General features: G+C 52.7%; 1 long non-coding RNA gene across 1 annotated transcript; it reads left to right on the forward strand.

Moving 5' to 3' along the window:
- The first annotated feature begins 955 nt into the window (after positions 1-955).
- Positions 956-3041, forward strand: LOC132653539 (uncharacterized). The gene is made up of 3 exons (XR_009591269.1): positions 956-980; positions 1305-1374; positions 2987-3041. It is a non-coding gene; the product is annotated as an uncharacterized LOC132653539 (long non-coding RNA).
- The last annotated feature ends 11697 nt before the right edge of the window (positions 3042-14738 follow it).

Below are 14738 nucleotides of genomic sequence, written 5' to 3' on the forward strand. Positions count from 1 at the left end.
ATCCCTTGTGACTTGGGTCTTGCCAGTGGGGCTAGCTACTTCTCGGGGTTGGAGCCCAGCTGCAGAAATGACCTTGGAAAGAAGCGGTTTGTGTCCTTTCTCTGCTGTTTCCTCGGTCTTCGAGCTGCAGGCCACAGCTCCAGCAGCAGGGCTGCCCAGAACTTCCCACTTAATTAAAAACTAAAATCAAGGAAAGACAACTTTTTATTACACTTCCCTAATAGTGGAAAATAGTTTCAGGCATAAAAAAGGCATTCTGCTGGCTATTTCCCAGGCGTCGAAAATTAACAGCCTCTACATTTTATTCCAAGGAATTAATGGAAATTTTTACATGGTGGTGTAAAACGCAGGGGACGAAATGAAGGGCATGATTCTTCAGTGCAGAGCTCAGCCCCTTGCTTGTGTCTGGGTTTGGCCACCTGCTCTGAGCAGGAGTCTCAGGCTTCCTAGCCACCAGGTAGGGTACAGGTATAGGGGGGTGACTGTGTGCAGCTTTGGGGTGAGGGGAGCACAGCCTAGGCCCCTTGAGGTAGCATCTTCCTCACACATCCTTTCCATGGGTAGATGGCTTCTGACCAGCTCCTGACGCTGCAAATCAGAACAAGAGGTTTGTATGCTCTCAGAACCCTAATATCAAACAAACTTGGTCATTGTTCTCAGTCATGAATGTGAACAAGAACCTAAGCTGTGGAGCTGGGTCCCCTGTCACCCTCCCACCTGAAGCAGTTTGTCCCCTGAGCCTCAGCTCCCACCTCTGAAAGATGGGGACAGTTGCACAGCCCTTTCAGGATGACTATCTGAAACAGACTTCAGGACATCCTGGCTCTTTTCCGGCTCTGAGACCTCTGGGAGAACTCCAAGATGCACACATCTAGGCCCCACTTTTTTTTTTTTTTTTTTTTTTCTCTGCAGAAGACTTCATGCTCAGCTGAGTGATAAGCCATGAATACTGTACCGAATCCTCCGTGGGCCAGGGGAAGGTGAGAGAGTGTTTATCTCCCCCAGCCAGCCAGCAGAGCCCACTTTGAAGCCAATGCTAAAACCCCCTCTGAGAAATGGGGAACTGCAGGAAACAACACAGGAGGGGCAGTAACAGGCAGGTATTGGAGGGGCGGGGCAGTGCCGACTCTGCTTTTTTTTTTTTGAGACAGAGTTTTTTTTCTGTGTAGCCTCTGTCACTATTACATCTTGTCTATGCTTTTCTCTAAAACGTGTTTCCAATTGTTAACGTTTAATTCTATTTACGTTTTTATTTATTGTTATTTGGGGTGCTGCAAATGCCACCGCATGCATGTGGGGGTCAGAGGACAATTTTGTGGTCATTTTCTCCTGCTGTCTTCAAGCGGATTCTGGAGAGAGACTTCGGGTCCCCAGGTTCGTAAAGGTATCCACTGCGCCGTCTCTCCACCTCCAAATTCTAGTTCTTTTTCAAATTAAACCTGGATAATTTTAATTACGATGGCAATGAACTTGTCAGAGGGCCTACGCTGGAGGAAAGTCCCATTCTTCCGCTGACACAGCCATAGTGGCTCCTTGCCAGACTGCTTGCGCTGTTCCTGCAGCCCAGTCTTTCTCTAGACCACGGAGGCTGCAGTTCCTAGAGTGTTCCCGACGCCTTGCCTTAGGGAAAGGCCTGACGTCAACCCTAGCTGCTCCAGCCCCTTCCCTCCTCCAGCAGCACCGCGGTCTTGGCACCTTGCTCAGGTCTGCCCCCTGCTGTCCAGGTCTGGCCTCTCCGCCTTAACTCAGCCGCACTGAATTGGCCCTGCTGGCCTGGTGCTGTGTGTCTTGGAGGGCTAGGGTGGCTCCTGAGGAAGACACCTGAGGTTGTTTTCTGGCCGCCATGTGCGCATGAGCACCCACATGAGCACACACACACACATAGTGAGCACCTGATTTGTGCCAGGGACTCACTGCGGAGTTTCCACAGCCCTCCTGTTGGCCCCTCGACACCTTGTCCCAGTACACAGCCCCCAGCAGTCTCCTCCAGGGTCTGCTGAGAACACCTCCCTGCTGCCCACCCGTCTCTTCGTGCCCAGTCTCACAGGGCAGAGGCCAGGCGACTGCCTCAGCAGAACTCCCACAAGGCTCAGATAGCTGCCCCCCCCCTTCAGACATCCCTATCTCTGTAAATGTTCCTTCTGAAGACCGCCCTCTCCTCTTGTGAGGGGAGGGAGAGTAAATGGCTCCCTCCCAGGCCAGCGAGTTATGATTCACTAATCCTCATGGCCTCTTGCCGTTTTATGCTGATGGAGTCAGGAAAAGTCAGAAAACGTGGCTCAGCCTTCTCTCAGTTCTGCAGGGTGTGTCTGGGCCCAGTTTATCTGTGCTCTTTAGAACTGGGATATGGTGCATTGCCTGGCCTCAGCCACCATTTCTAGGGCATTCTGACACTTCATGCTAGTAGGTATACAAAAAGAAAAAAAAAAAAGTTCATTGTCTGACCGTTATAACTGGAAGCAGTCCTGGTGCCTAACAGCGGAGGAAGGCTTGAACAGGCATGGTGACACACATCTGTAATCCTAGCACCTGGGAAGGCTGAGGCAGGCGATCTCTGGGAGTTCTAGGACAGCCTGGTCGATATAGGGAGTTACAGGACTGCACAGTGAGACCCTGTCATTCCCTGCCCCCACCCCTCACAAAAAGACAAAGCCTCCAAAAAGGAATCAGGACCACATCTGACTGTTCAGGGTTGTACCCGCAGTCCCTAAAGTTGTGCCTGGCACACAGCGGGTACTCCGGCAACACTGTGAAAGGAAGGATGGGAGATGAGGAAGGAGGGGCGGAGTGGGAGACGACTTTGACTGCTTCCTCCAGGACAGCAGGAAGCAAACCTGTCTCCATTCAGCAGAGCCAAAGAAGAGGCACTTGGGGAATGAGGGAGATGGGGCGCCGTTCATTCCGGCACCTCCATCAGGTGACATCAGAATTCAATTCCAGCCCGAGCTTTTCCTCTTCTCATTTTCATCCTCTGCCATCTTTTTAGCACTCTCCGTTGTGCTTCGTGTTTGGAAAGGCTGATTGAATTGTAGCTCCGGGGACTGGAGACAGTCACTTTAGATACTTAAGGGTTCCAATCACGCCGCCGCCACCCAACCTCCCGCCACCTGAGTGCTGAAGAAACCGTCTCTTATGAGAGCTGATTATATCTTTACAGCCCAGAACTCACACCCTAGAATGGGGAGGGGGACTGTAAAACTCAGAATTCCCCATGACGAGCAGTAAAGTGACTATTTAATAAGAAACAGGCTGGTGAAGTTTGCAACTGACACCCTTTCAGAGTGGTGGGCTGGGTCCAAAGCTAGGCAGGGCTGTGAGGCCACTCCTGCAGGAGCCCAACTAACTGTCCAGGCTCTCAGAGGACTGAGTGCCCAGGGGCCTTCCTCCACAGCAGCTGAAGAAGCTGAAGCTTCACGGAGAAAAATAAGCACAATGATGGAGCGCTGTCTCCATGCCACGCACAACCTCACAAAATGCTAAGAATGAGGTGTTTTCACCCTTTTCCAAGGGGGGGGGGTGCTGCTTCCCACGGGGCTCCGAAGGATGAAGGGAGCAATTGGGAAATGTGAGAGCCTGGAAGACCGGAAATGGGAACTGCTTATGTAAAGAGACAAGTAAAGTGAAAGTGGTTTGGCCCTGCTGCAGCCTTAAATGCCAACAGGGATGGGTGAGGATGAGGTTGGCGGTGACACAGGACAGCCCCAAAGAGTTTTATGGACCTTGGCTTTGGGGACAAAGTCAACAGGACTGGGTGGCTGGCTAGACCTCATGGAGCGAGAGGCGACAGCACTCAAAGTCCAGCCTCCAGGGCTGACGGTGAGGACCACAGCAGGTAGGACACCAGCCTGGCAATGACTCCTAAAGTCACAGAGCTGAAGATGTGCCAGGACAGGGGGTGTGGGAGGCAGCAAGCGGGTGGTCCTAGGCTCCTCTCTACACACAACTCAACTGGGCCTGTACAAAAATCTTTGAGCTCCTTTTCTGAGGTAAAATGGAGGAACAGTGCATCTGGGGAAGAGGGGAGGTAGGGGTGCTGGAGGAGGGGAGGGAAAGGAGGGAGCAGTCAGGATGTTTATATGAGAGAAGAATAAAGAAAAAAGCCTTGGAGCTCTCTAGCTTGTCTTGGGAAACACGGGCGGGAAAACCCCAGAGCAGCTATCGCTGGCTGGTGCCACTTGGACGAACACATGCTCTGCACAGGTCCTCATCGTCCATGCAGGCAGAGGCTGCGTGTCAGGGGCCATGGCTCGAGCCAGGATACCTATGGCTACACCTCTGTCAGCTTCTGGAAAACAAAGAGTGGCCTCAGAGAGACACAGTCGCCTGTCTCAATAGAAACGGGACAGGAGAGCTCTTTGCCCAGACAAGTCCTTGTAACAGGCAAAACAAGACCAAGATGGGATCCAAAGCCTAGGCCAGGTCAGCCCCTCTTCTGTAATTCATGAGACCTGCTGCTGGAGACCCCAGGTCTACAAGGACAAGATGGCTCACTTCTGAATAGCTGTGATCAAACACCGTGACTAAGGCAACGTACAAAAGAAAGCATTTACTTCTGGGCTCATGGTTCTGGAGGGTTAGAGTCCGTGGCTATCATGGCGGGGAGCATGTCAGCAGACAGGCATGGCGCTGGAGTGGTTCACATTAGAGTGGAACAGGATTCACATCTTGCTCCGCAATGATGAGGCTCAGAGAGTTAATTGGGAATGCCACAGGCTTTTCAAAGATGTCCCCAGTGACACACCTCCTCCAGCAAGGCCACACCTCCTCAGCCTTCCCAAGCGTTCAAATACATGACCCTGTAAGGGTCATTCCCATTCACACAAGTACACAAGAGAAGCACACACAGAGAAGAGAGGTGAAAGGACAGGGACAGGGAGGTGGGCAGGGAGGGAGCATAAGGGAGTTGTCCACTGCTTCCAGGCAGTTAAACTGGGGAAGGGGGTGTTTGTGCCGGGTACGAGGGGTGACATGGAAGTGCACTCCATGCCATCGGTGAAGCCACACAGAGGAGTGTAGGCATGTTCGCAGATACACATGAACACGCACATACATACATACATGCAAGCCCACATCTGACCCTGTGTATTTATGCCTTTTCTTACACAGAAGTGCTCGTGTGCACAGGCGCAGTAGCGTGCATATGAGGGTGTGTCAACATGCGTACATAGGCACGTGCATGCAAATATATTCATTAAAACAGACGTGCAGGCCAACTTATGACCGTGTGCACACGTGCTCTTCACACACAGAGGCACACCCAGGCACACGCAGAGAGGAAATACATGGCTGTGCAAACGTTAAGCAGATACCGAACACGTGCACATGGACCCAGACATTAGGTCCACACGACCGACACACACGTGTGCGCACAGTCTGTGGCCCCCGCCTCTGGATCCCTGAAACCGGACTCAGATCTCATGAAACCCTGCCAGGAACCATCCAACAACTTGTAACTGAATAAAAATGATAAATAGCCCCTCCAGATGGCTACACACACGCACACACGCTCCTTGTGCTAGAGGGATGGCACACTCTGTGCCAATAAATCCTCCTGTTTGAAAACATTTGCCTTCTTAATTGGCCCGTTTATGAGTAGAATATGTTTTGGGATAGCGCTTTGGCAGAGAGGGCCGCTGGGCCCAGAGCTGCTGCACAGGACACAAGCCCTCCTCATCCCCCGCCCAGCCTGGCCTCCGTCCTCTCATGTCAGCGGAGGGGTGTCACTGTGCCAGAGCAGTCCCGGATGGGTCCTCTGAACTCACTTTTGTAATAGCACTGGGTGGGTGAAGGGTGGTACGCCGGAATGCATGTCCCCACCAGACCCCCGGAGTGTGCCGTTCCCGGGTAAAGGCTCTCTGCAAGATGGGTGTGAGGGTTTTAAGGTGATGTCACTCAGAGTGTCACCTCCGATGCCAGTGGCAAGCAGCTTTGTAAAGACAAGAGAAGGTAGTGGTGGCCCTTATCTGAGGATTCACCGGAGATGGAGAGGACCAAGGGCTGCCCGGAGCCCCTAGGAAGGACTCTCCCACCACCTAGGCTGTCACCACCGCTACCTCGGACGGCTCACGGCCTCCTGAAGCGTGAGGAATACATCCCTACCGCTTAAAGCCAGCTTGAACTGTGAGACGGTGTGTCTATCACGGCTGTATCAAGCCAGTGTGTGGTGCTTAGCTGATGGTCAGACCCAGCCCCTCGTCTAATGATGGCCTCTAGCCAGCCAGAAATTGCCTCTGTACCGTACCCGGAAGCCTCAGACTGGTGAGAACCTGAACCGGCCGATCACACCTAGCCACTTCCTCACGAGGAGCTAGCTGAGTGGGTGATGCATGCAGCTCAGAACAGCCCAGCACAGGCTCCACCAGGGTCTGCCCTGGAATCCCCACGGAGCACAGGAAAGAGTCCTGGGAAAATAGTCACCTTCTCCTCACATACCCACCCCCCACCCAGGGAGGTGGGTGCTGACATCTGCCCTCCCCTGACGAGGCTGGAAAGGAGACCAGAAAGCCATCCTCCTGCCGAGACCCCAGCGGCTCAGGTCCTGGTTCTGTTTCTCCTCAGCAGCTTTGCGGCGCTCGGCCCCATCGTGCCCTCCCAGGCGAGTGGGAAGGCTGAAGGGCACATGGACCCGATCACTCCTCATGGAGACTGTTTTATTTTTCCCTCTTTCGTCTGAACAACGACGAACACGATAATGGCCCTAAGGATGGTGTGAGAACGCCCTTCACATCGCACTGGGCAACCAGTTAGTACCTAGTGCTCTGGCTGTTGCTAACGAGAGTTCAGAGGCCAGTTGTTCAGAACAATTGCAGTGTGACAGTGGGCTCTGTGACAGATAGGATGAGCCCTGCCCTGGGCTCTCCGCAGGACACCAAATCCTCTACGAGGCTCAGTCTGGTCCCTGTCCTGGGAGCCCAGGGTGGCCAAGGTGATCTGTGCACACGCACGGGTGGAGGGTGAGGGACCAGGAAAGCCATCTGGATTTACAACCAGCATGAGAGCTCAAGTGAAAACCTGCCCCACCGGGACAGAAACCAGATGGTTAGATAAGCCAGGGCGCGGCTAGGGTCAAATGTCGTGGTGACAGTAATGCCACCCAACACTTCACAGTTCTCAGAGGCACTGTATGGAACCCACAGTCAGAGCTGAGGAAACTGAGACGCTGTTTTATGTCACGAAGATACATACCCTTTGTCTCAATGACCTGTTACCGAAACCGCAGTACAAAGTCTCACAGAGATGGCAAACACAAGAACATCACGGCGGCTGCTCTCACTGAACTTGTGGTCCGGAAGGAGAGACAAGCATCAAAGAGGAAAATATAAAGTTTCCACAGTGACGAGCAAGAGGGCCAGGACATACGAGTGGAGAATTAGCAAGATACAGAGCAGGAGCGCCAAGAGTCAGACTGGAAGGTCGAAAGGTCTAGTCCTGGCTGGTGTTTCTGCGTGCGTGTGCACGTGCGTGCGTGCGTGCGTGCATGTGCATGCGTGTGAGGTTAGAGGTCAACTTTGAGTGTCACTCCTCAGGAGCCTTCCATGGTGCTTTTGTTACAGGGTCTCTCTCTCTGAAACAGAGGGCTGAGTGATCCCAGAGATCCTTCTGTCTCAGCCACTTTTTTACCTGGATGTGGAGATTGAACTCAGGCCTTCAGGCGTGTATGGCAAACCCTCTCCTGACAGAGCCATTGCCCCAGTTCTGTCCTACCTCTTAAGGACAAGTATCAGGCCGGGAAAGACTCTCACGAAAATGCTCCCCTAACTGCCCACTGCAGACCCGTGCGCAGGGCTCAGGCAGCGATTGGGAGGGAAGCAGGCGTCATGGCTGGCCAAGGTGACGGTGGGTTAAGTACACAGACCCTCACTCGGTGACCTCCACCTTTAACTAGGACTCGCTGTCTTGAGAGCCTTTATTCTGGCCTGGTTTTTCTTGCGCTTTGTGTTGAAACAAGGTCTCCTGTATCCCGGACCTGGAACTCGAACTTGCTGTGTTCGTGAAGACAGCCATGAGCTTCTGATCTTCTCGCCTCCCCCTTCCAGGTGCTGGCCCCATGTGTGCCCCGATGCCCAGCTTCGTGCAGGACCAGACTGAACCCATGTCTAAGCATGCGCTTTACCAACTGGGCAACACCCGGCCCTTTCTTTTGTGTGGGTCTTGGTATTCGGTTTTCCTTTGTTTTATTTGCTTTGTTTTCTGAGACAGGATCTCCTGTAGCCCAAGCTGGCCTCAAACCGAGGATGAGAGTGATCTCCTGACCTTCCCGCCTTCTCCTTCTGAGCCACCACGCCCTGTAGCCCAAGCTGGCAAAACTTTCCGGGTAGTCGCAGCAGGCCCTTCCTGAGGAACGACTGCTCTTCCCTGCAAAATGGGGGAGGAGAAGTCCTGTGATCCCCACCACTACTGCTGAAACGCCCGCCTGTGCCTCCAGCGAGGGGTGCCAGGAGAGGCCACTCCGTGTCACTCCCCTCCCAGCGCCTCCTGGCGCCCCGGTCGTCAGCGGCCAGCGCGGGAGGAGCCCAGGGCCGCTTCACTGCCTGGGAGATGGCGCCACCTGCAGGCCGCCAGGAGCGCTGCTGCCCCCATGCCCGATGAGCGCTTCCTTCCTGGTCCACATCCCAAAAGGTCTGCGGATCTAGTAAGGTGGTTTGGAAACGTTTCCTCGGAAGTGCTCAATGTACATCTGCCCCGAGTCTGACTTGAGTTAGCCTTGGACAAGGCCCTGGGAAAGGGGTGTGTGTGTGTGTAGGAAAGAGAGTAGGGAAGAGAGGCAGAGACAGAGACAGGGGAGGAGAAGAGAAGAGACAAAGAGACACAGAAGAGAGGCCGACTCTGCCTAAAGCCGGGAAGCTGTGACTGTGGCCAAGGTAGTTTTAGACAGCCCACCCCTCCACTCCCCCACCCCACCTTTAAAACAGAAGGCTAGGCTACTGCCGCACTCGCCACTCAGGAGGCAGAGGCAGGTGGTGGATATTTGTGAGTTTGAGGACAGCCTGGTCTACAAAGCAAGTTCCTGGAGAGCCAAAGCTACACAGAGATAGAGAAAGAGAGGGAGAGGGAGGGACAGGGACAGGGAGGAGGGGCAGATCTCATTGTGTTATCCGTACCGTCCTGAAACTCACAATTCCCAGGCTTCCATCTGCAGGTGCTGGAATTATAGGTAAAAGCCACCACGTTTGGGCATGATGGGCAAGGTGGACAGCAGAAAGACCAGCGAGGCCGCTGCGGAAGTTTCCAGGGAGAAAAGAAATGTTGTCTTTAGTGGTGATGACGGTGGGGGGGAGGGAGCAAGGCAGGTTTCAGAGGCAAAGCCTTTCACTCCTTTGGAATCCAGGAAGAAAGCACATGTCTTTGCTCTGCACGTTTCTTGTGTGCCTGCCTTTAAAAACTTCAAGCCACCACATATATATTGCTATACAATCTAGCACAGTGATGTATAGAGAATTTATAAATATGGAATATGGCATATATTCAAGAATAATCTTTTAATATAGGTTCAAAGACCAGATAAATTAATTCAAACCTGGAACATACTGAACACTATGTAAAAAGTTGGGGGTGTAGCTCAGTGGTATTCACCTAGCACAGGCAAGACCATGGGTTACACACACACACAATCTGTAAGATGTCAAAGATTGTTTCTGAAAGAAACAGCCCTGTGACATTTCCTGCTTCTATGTGACTTCCAAGGCTGGGTGGCAAGAGGCAATGTGCTGTGCTCTGCTGGCAGGGACAGTCACTCAGAGCTCTGTGCCCCTGCCAGCAAGAAGTCCCAGCTAGCCTTGGGCACGGGCTACCACTCCCAGCTAGCCGTGGGCACGGCTACCGCTCATTGCCCGAGACTGAAAGACAAGGCTGTGACCCCTGCTGAGCTTGTCGTTGGCCAGCAGACCTTCCCAATGGAAGTCGCGGGTACTATACATCAGGCAGAAGGCATCTGTCTGGCCCTTCTGAACTCCGACCCTCAGGCTCTGAGTATAGTAACAGCTGCTTTTCACAACCTAAGTTTCAGGCTCAGCGATATGTGCTTGCCACACAAGCGTGAAACCCTAAGATTGGAATCCCCAGAACCCACCTAAAAAGTTAGGCACGGCACCGCACCCAGTGCTACTACAGGGGGATGGGAGGAGGTTGAGACAGGAGAAGCTCATGGGTCAGCCAGCCTGGTGTGTGCAAACAACAAGACTCTCTCTCTCTCTCAAACAACATGGAAGGCAAGGACCAACACTCGAAGTGGTCCTGACCGCCAGACATGAGCCACGAACCATGGCAAGTATGCACTGTGTTCACACATGATGCACACACAAACACACACACACATGCACATGCACACACCTTTGGGGTGGCTTTTTGTGCAGCCAGAGAAGCAGATCAGCTTCGTTGTACACTTTGCTGGCTTTGTCCACTCTTCCTGTGAAGGAGCCACGTGTCCCCAGAGGCCCTTCCACGCTGAAGAGGGAGGGAAGGAGGCAAGCGACATCAGTGTTGAGGGAGAAAAAAGGTCTCAAGCTGTCCTCAGGGGTCCCCATTTTATCAGCCACTGTGGAAGGACACTGGAGCCCCTGCTCCGTCTCATGGCCCTCTGGAGCGGTGGGTCTCGCCTTCCTTTCTCGTGTTGCGGTGACCCCAACCATAAAATGACTTCATTGCTACCTCATGACTACAACCTGCTACTGCTATGAATTACAATGTAATGTCCGATATGCAGATTGTCTGATGTGCGACCCTGAGGAAGGGATGATTGACACACACACACCCCAGGGGGTTGTGACAGGCTAAGAACCACTGTTCTAGATGTCTGGCTTCTGTTGCTTATAAGCTTTTTGGCTCTCCGCAGCGACAGGAATGAGAGAGGCAGCCCTGTCTTTGGACGCTGGCACCTTCTGAGACAGGTACATGCCTGTGAACCTGCCTCCGCCTCACCATGGTGACAGGGAATGGTGTAAGGAGAGAGGTTGGTGCTCGGATGCTCTAGGACCTTAGGCAAATCTCCTTAACTCTTCGGTGCCTGGGCTTGTCCTGATGTAAAACAGGCAACAGTTCTGCTACACACACACACACACACACACACGGTCTCTGTGGGCTGAATGAAACTTGGGCTCCTGTGGAGCTGCTGAAAAGCAAAGCTTTTGGCCCTGTGGGTCTCTGAGCCAGAGAACACACTTCTGCTGGAAAGGGAACCAGCAAGGCCAGGATGCAGCTTGCAGGGAGAAAGAAAGCCGTTTTTGTCAGGTGGGTACAGAAGGCGTGCCAAAATGTGGGCTGGGTAGGCAGAAGAGCACCGGGACCATATCTTATATTTCTGAGTCTTGAAACACCCCAGTACCTCAGTTTCCTCATCCATAATTTATGTTATAAGTATTAGCTGCAGGTCTACTGGCTGTCATCACTCAGAAGCAGGGCAGCCCCCAACCTCTGCTCGTGCTTCAAGGTGGGCTTCCTGTCTTCAGCCTCCCACACCCCAGTCCTCCCCACTTCTCCACTCTGGCTGATGACAATGACCCACCACAATTTCATGAGAGGTGGCAGAGACACTCAAAATCATATGTTGATAGGGTTGGGCTTGGAGCAGGCAAGGTGCTGCAACACACGATCATGATCATACATATGCACACACACACACACTCTGAAGAGGGCGGTGGAGAGAAGAGAGCTGTGTCCAGGAGTGGAAGGCCCAGGGGCTGCTAGAACTCACGTTCTGGGAATTCTGGGTAACAGCTGGGAGATGAGAGCGGGGCCAGGTCAGAGCGGCCACACTTGCTTTTCTGGGGACTTAAACCTGCTGGCTTCAAGGGGACTCCCCGGTAGTTACCAAGAACTTTGTTGAACTGGATCCTCAGATTCCCACCCTGTTCTGGGGCTTTTTGTTTTGGACAAGGTCTCACTGTGTAGCCTTGGCTGGCCTGAAACCCTACAGACAAGGGTGGCCTGGCCTCAAACTCAGAGATTCCTCCACCTCTGCCTCACGAAATTAAACACACAGCGATCCCAGCACTTTTAAGGAAGAGAATGTGGGGTAGGCAAGGACTTTGCAAGTATCTAGATTTCACTTGCTTTTAGGGGCTGGGAAGCTAGTTTAGGGGTTAAGAGCACTGCCCCTCTTCCAAGAGAACCAAGGTTTGATTCTCCGTACACACTTACAACCCACAACTGTCCGTAACTCATTCCAGGGACTCTGAGACCTCTTTTGCCTTTCTTTAGCACCAGGCAAAAACACTCATGCGCATAAAATAATCTTTAGGACATTTTTAATCCACAGGATTAGCCACGTGGCTGATTTTTGGCGTCTGTGTGGTAGACCCTGCTGCTCAGCAACCAGCCCCTTCCTTATGCTCCCAGAAGCCCAGTTTTGTCTACACAGACCAGGCAGACTGGCCTTGCCTCTGAATCCCAGGGCTGAGGTAAAGGATGTGTGCCCTAGCTTGTGGAGGCTCTGAAGTGGACAGACAGTAAGATACTCCAGCATGGGAAAGCCCATCTCCAGCTTTAGAGGGGAATCTTAGAAGACTCTTTTGTATACATCCCATCTCCCAGGCTCCCTTGCAGTAGGGAACCAGCTATGTAACAACAGTCATGGCCCATGAGACATAGAAGTAGTCTGTGTGTAATCTTCCATGATCTGTTAACATGGGCAGAGGTGAAAGCAAGGCCAGATGTTGATCCTCCCATTGTTTGCTCTGGGAGTGGAGGGTGACCCAGGGCATCTCACGGAGCAGAGGTAGCAATCTAAGCCCATGTGCCAGAGGCAAAGCATTTTTTGTTTTACTTTTAGACAGGGTCTCCCTTGCTTTCATGGAACTACCTATTTAGATCAGGCCGGCCTTGAACTCAGAGAGCCTCCTCATGAGCGCTAGGATTAAAGCTGAGTGCCATGCCTGGCTGTTTTTGGCTGTAATTTTGAGAGTCTCACTATTACAAACAACAGGCTAGCCTTGAACTCCTGGTCCTTCTGGTTCCAGCCCTTGCTACTGGAATTAACTATGCACCGCCACACTGGTGAGAGCTTTGTTCTTGAGAACTCTCCCAAGCCACCGATTCAGATCCAGAACCCCTCCACTGGGGCTCCTGTCCTGAGCTCAGCCTGCAAACACCTCTAGGGCAGGTGCTCAAAAAACACTTGAGTAAATTTAGTGTCATTTCTGTGTGCCGGCTGTCTTCCGTTGCTTGTACCCCAAGTACCCGTCATGATAATCTCTCTCCAGGTCTGAGAACTTCCTGAGGACAAAATGGGTTTGGACCCTGGTGAGCACTGTGGCCGCACAGACCCAGGCACAAGGCCTATGTCTCGAAGAAATAAACAACTATTCCTTGGAGGGACCCAGACACAGATTCGTGTCTGTGCCCTCACAGAGCTGAGGAGAATCTGGAAACTCCACTCACTCAGACTGCAGGAGAGAAGTCCAAGGTAAGATCAAGAAGAGCCACTCCGGCTTCCCCACACCAAAGGGTGCCTGGGAGCCACGGAACTGTTGGCAGAGGGAGCCTGCCAAGGGCTACCGCTAAATTCCTCATGAGGTATACAGAATTTGAGACATTAGCCAGGCCAGGAAATGTCAACCCAGGCATCAGGTCCCAGTTCTGAGTGCGGCAGCCATGAGCGGTAAGGAGAGCCCCAGCTGCTTCTCACAAGCAAAGCACAGTTGACCGAGGGAGCTGTGGGGTCTGGCTGAGAATGGTTCCCCACCTTTGAAGGCTTGGTCCCCAGTTGGTGGAACTGTCTGAGGAAAGATTAGGAGATACAGCCTTGTTGGAGGAGGTGTGCCACTGGGAGCAGGCTCTGAGGTTTCAAAAGGCCATGGCAGGCCCAGTCTCTCTCTGTCTGACTTATGGATAAGATGTAAGCTCTCAGCTACTGCTCCAGCGTCATGCCTGCCGCCATGATGGTCGTGACTCACCCTGCAACTGTAAGCAAGCTCCCAATCAAATGTTTTTGTTGAAGATTTTATTGATTATGTATACAGTGTTCTGCCTGTGTGTATACCCACCTGCTAGAAGAGGGCACCAGGAGATGGTTGTGAGCCACCATGTGGTTGCTGGGAATTGAGCTCAGGACCTTTCACAGCAAACAGAACAGTGACTAAGACAGGAGCAGAGAGAGCTTGTTCGGGTAAACTGCGCATGACAATATCCCACTGTGAACTCAGATTGGCTTTAATCTTAGGAGGATGAGAAGCTAGGGGGATGGGGGTGACTTCTCAATCCTGAGACTTGACCTACAGGAGGGAGACTGTGCGGAGATCTACTTGGCTGAAGAGAGGGTCTAAAACATCCATCAGTTCCTCAAGAGGGTACAATGGTGATGATGATGATGATGATGCAGAGTGGGAGGGCTGGGCCAAAGACACACAGGACTTGGCAGACCCAAAAAGAACATTTGTGCTCTCAAGCCTCAGCCGCTACCCAGTCCACTTCCCTGCTATGGGCCTGCCCCACCCGGCTGGGCCGTGTCTCATGGTAGCACCATGGTTTCACTAGGCAGAGGATCCCATAGGCACTGCCCTGGGTGCTGGTGGGCGAGGAGGGAAGATTCTGGGGAACCAGCTCTCTGAAAGTGGACCTAGACGTTCCCAGGCTAAGTGAGGCCTCAGCTCTACAGCCTGCAGAATCTCGAGGTTTCTAGGAATGAGGAATCTGCTTTTCCCGAGCCCTTCATGCTTACCCACATGACCCTCTAGACCAATGCTAGGCTGGAAAGGGTTGGCTCTCGAGGGAAGTAAGAGATTGACTGAACACAACAGCGAGTA

The sequence above is a fragment of the Meriones unguiculatus genome, chromosome 4 (assembly GCF_030254825.1).
Source record: "Meriones unguiculatus strain TT.TT164.6M chromosome 4, Bangor_MerUng_6.1, whole genome shotgun sequence".
In the NCBI taxonomy this organism is placed as follows: domain Eukaryota; kingdom Metazoa; phylum Chordata; class Mammalia; order Rodentia; family Muridae; genus Meriones; species Meriones unguiculatus.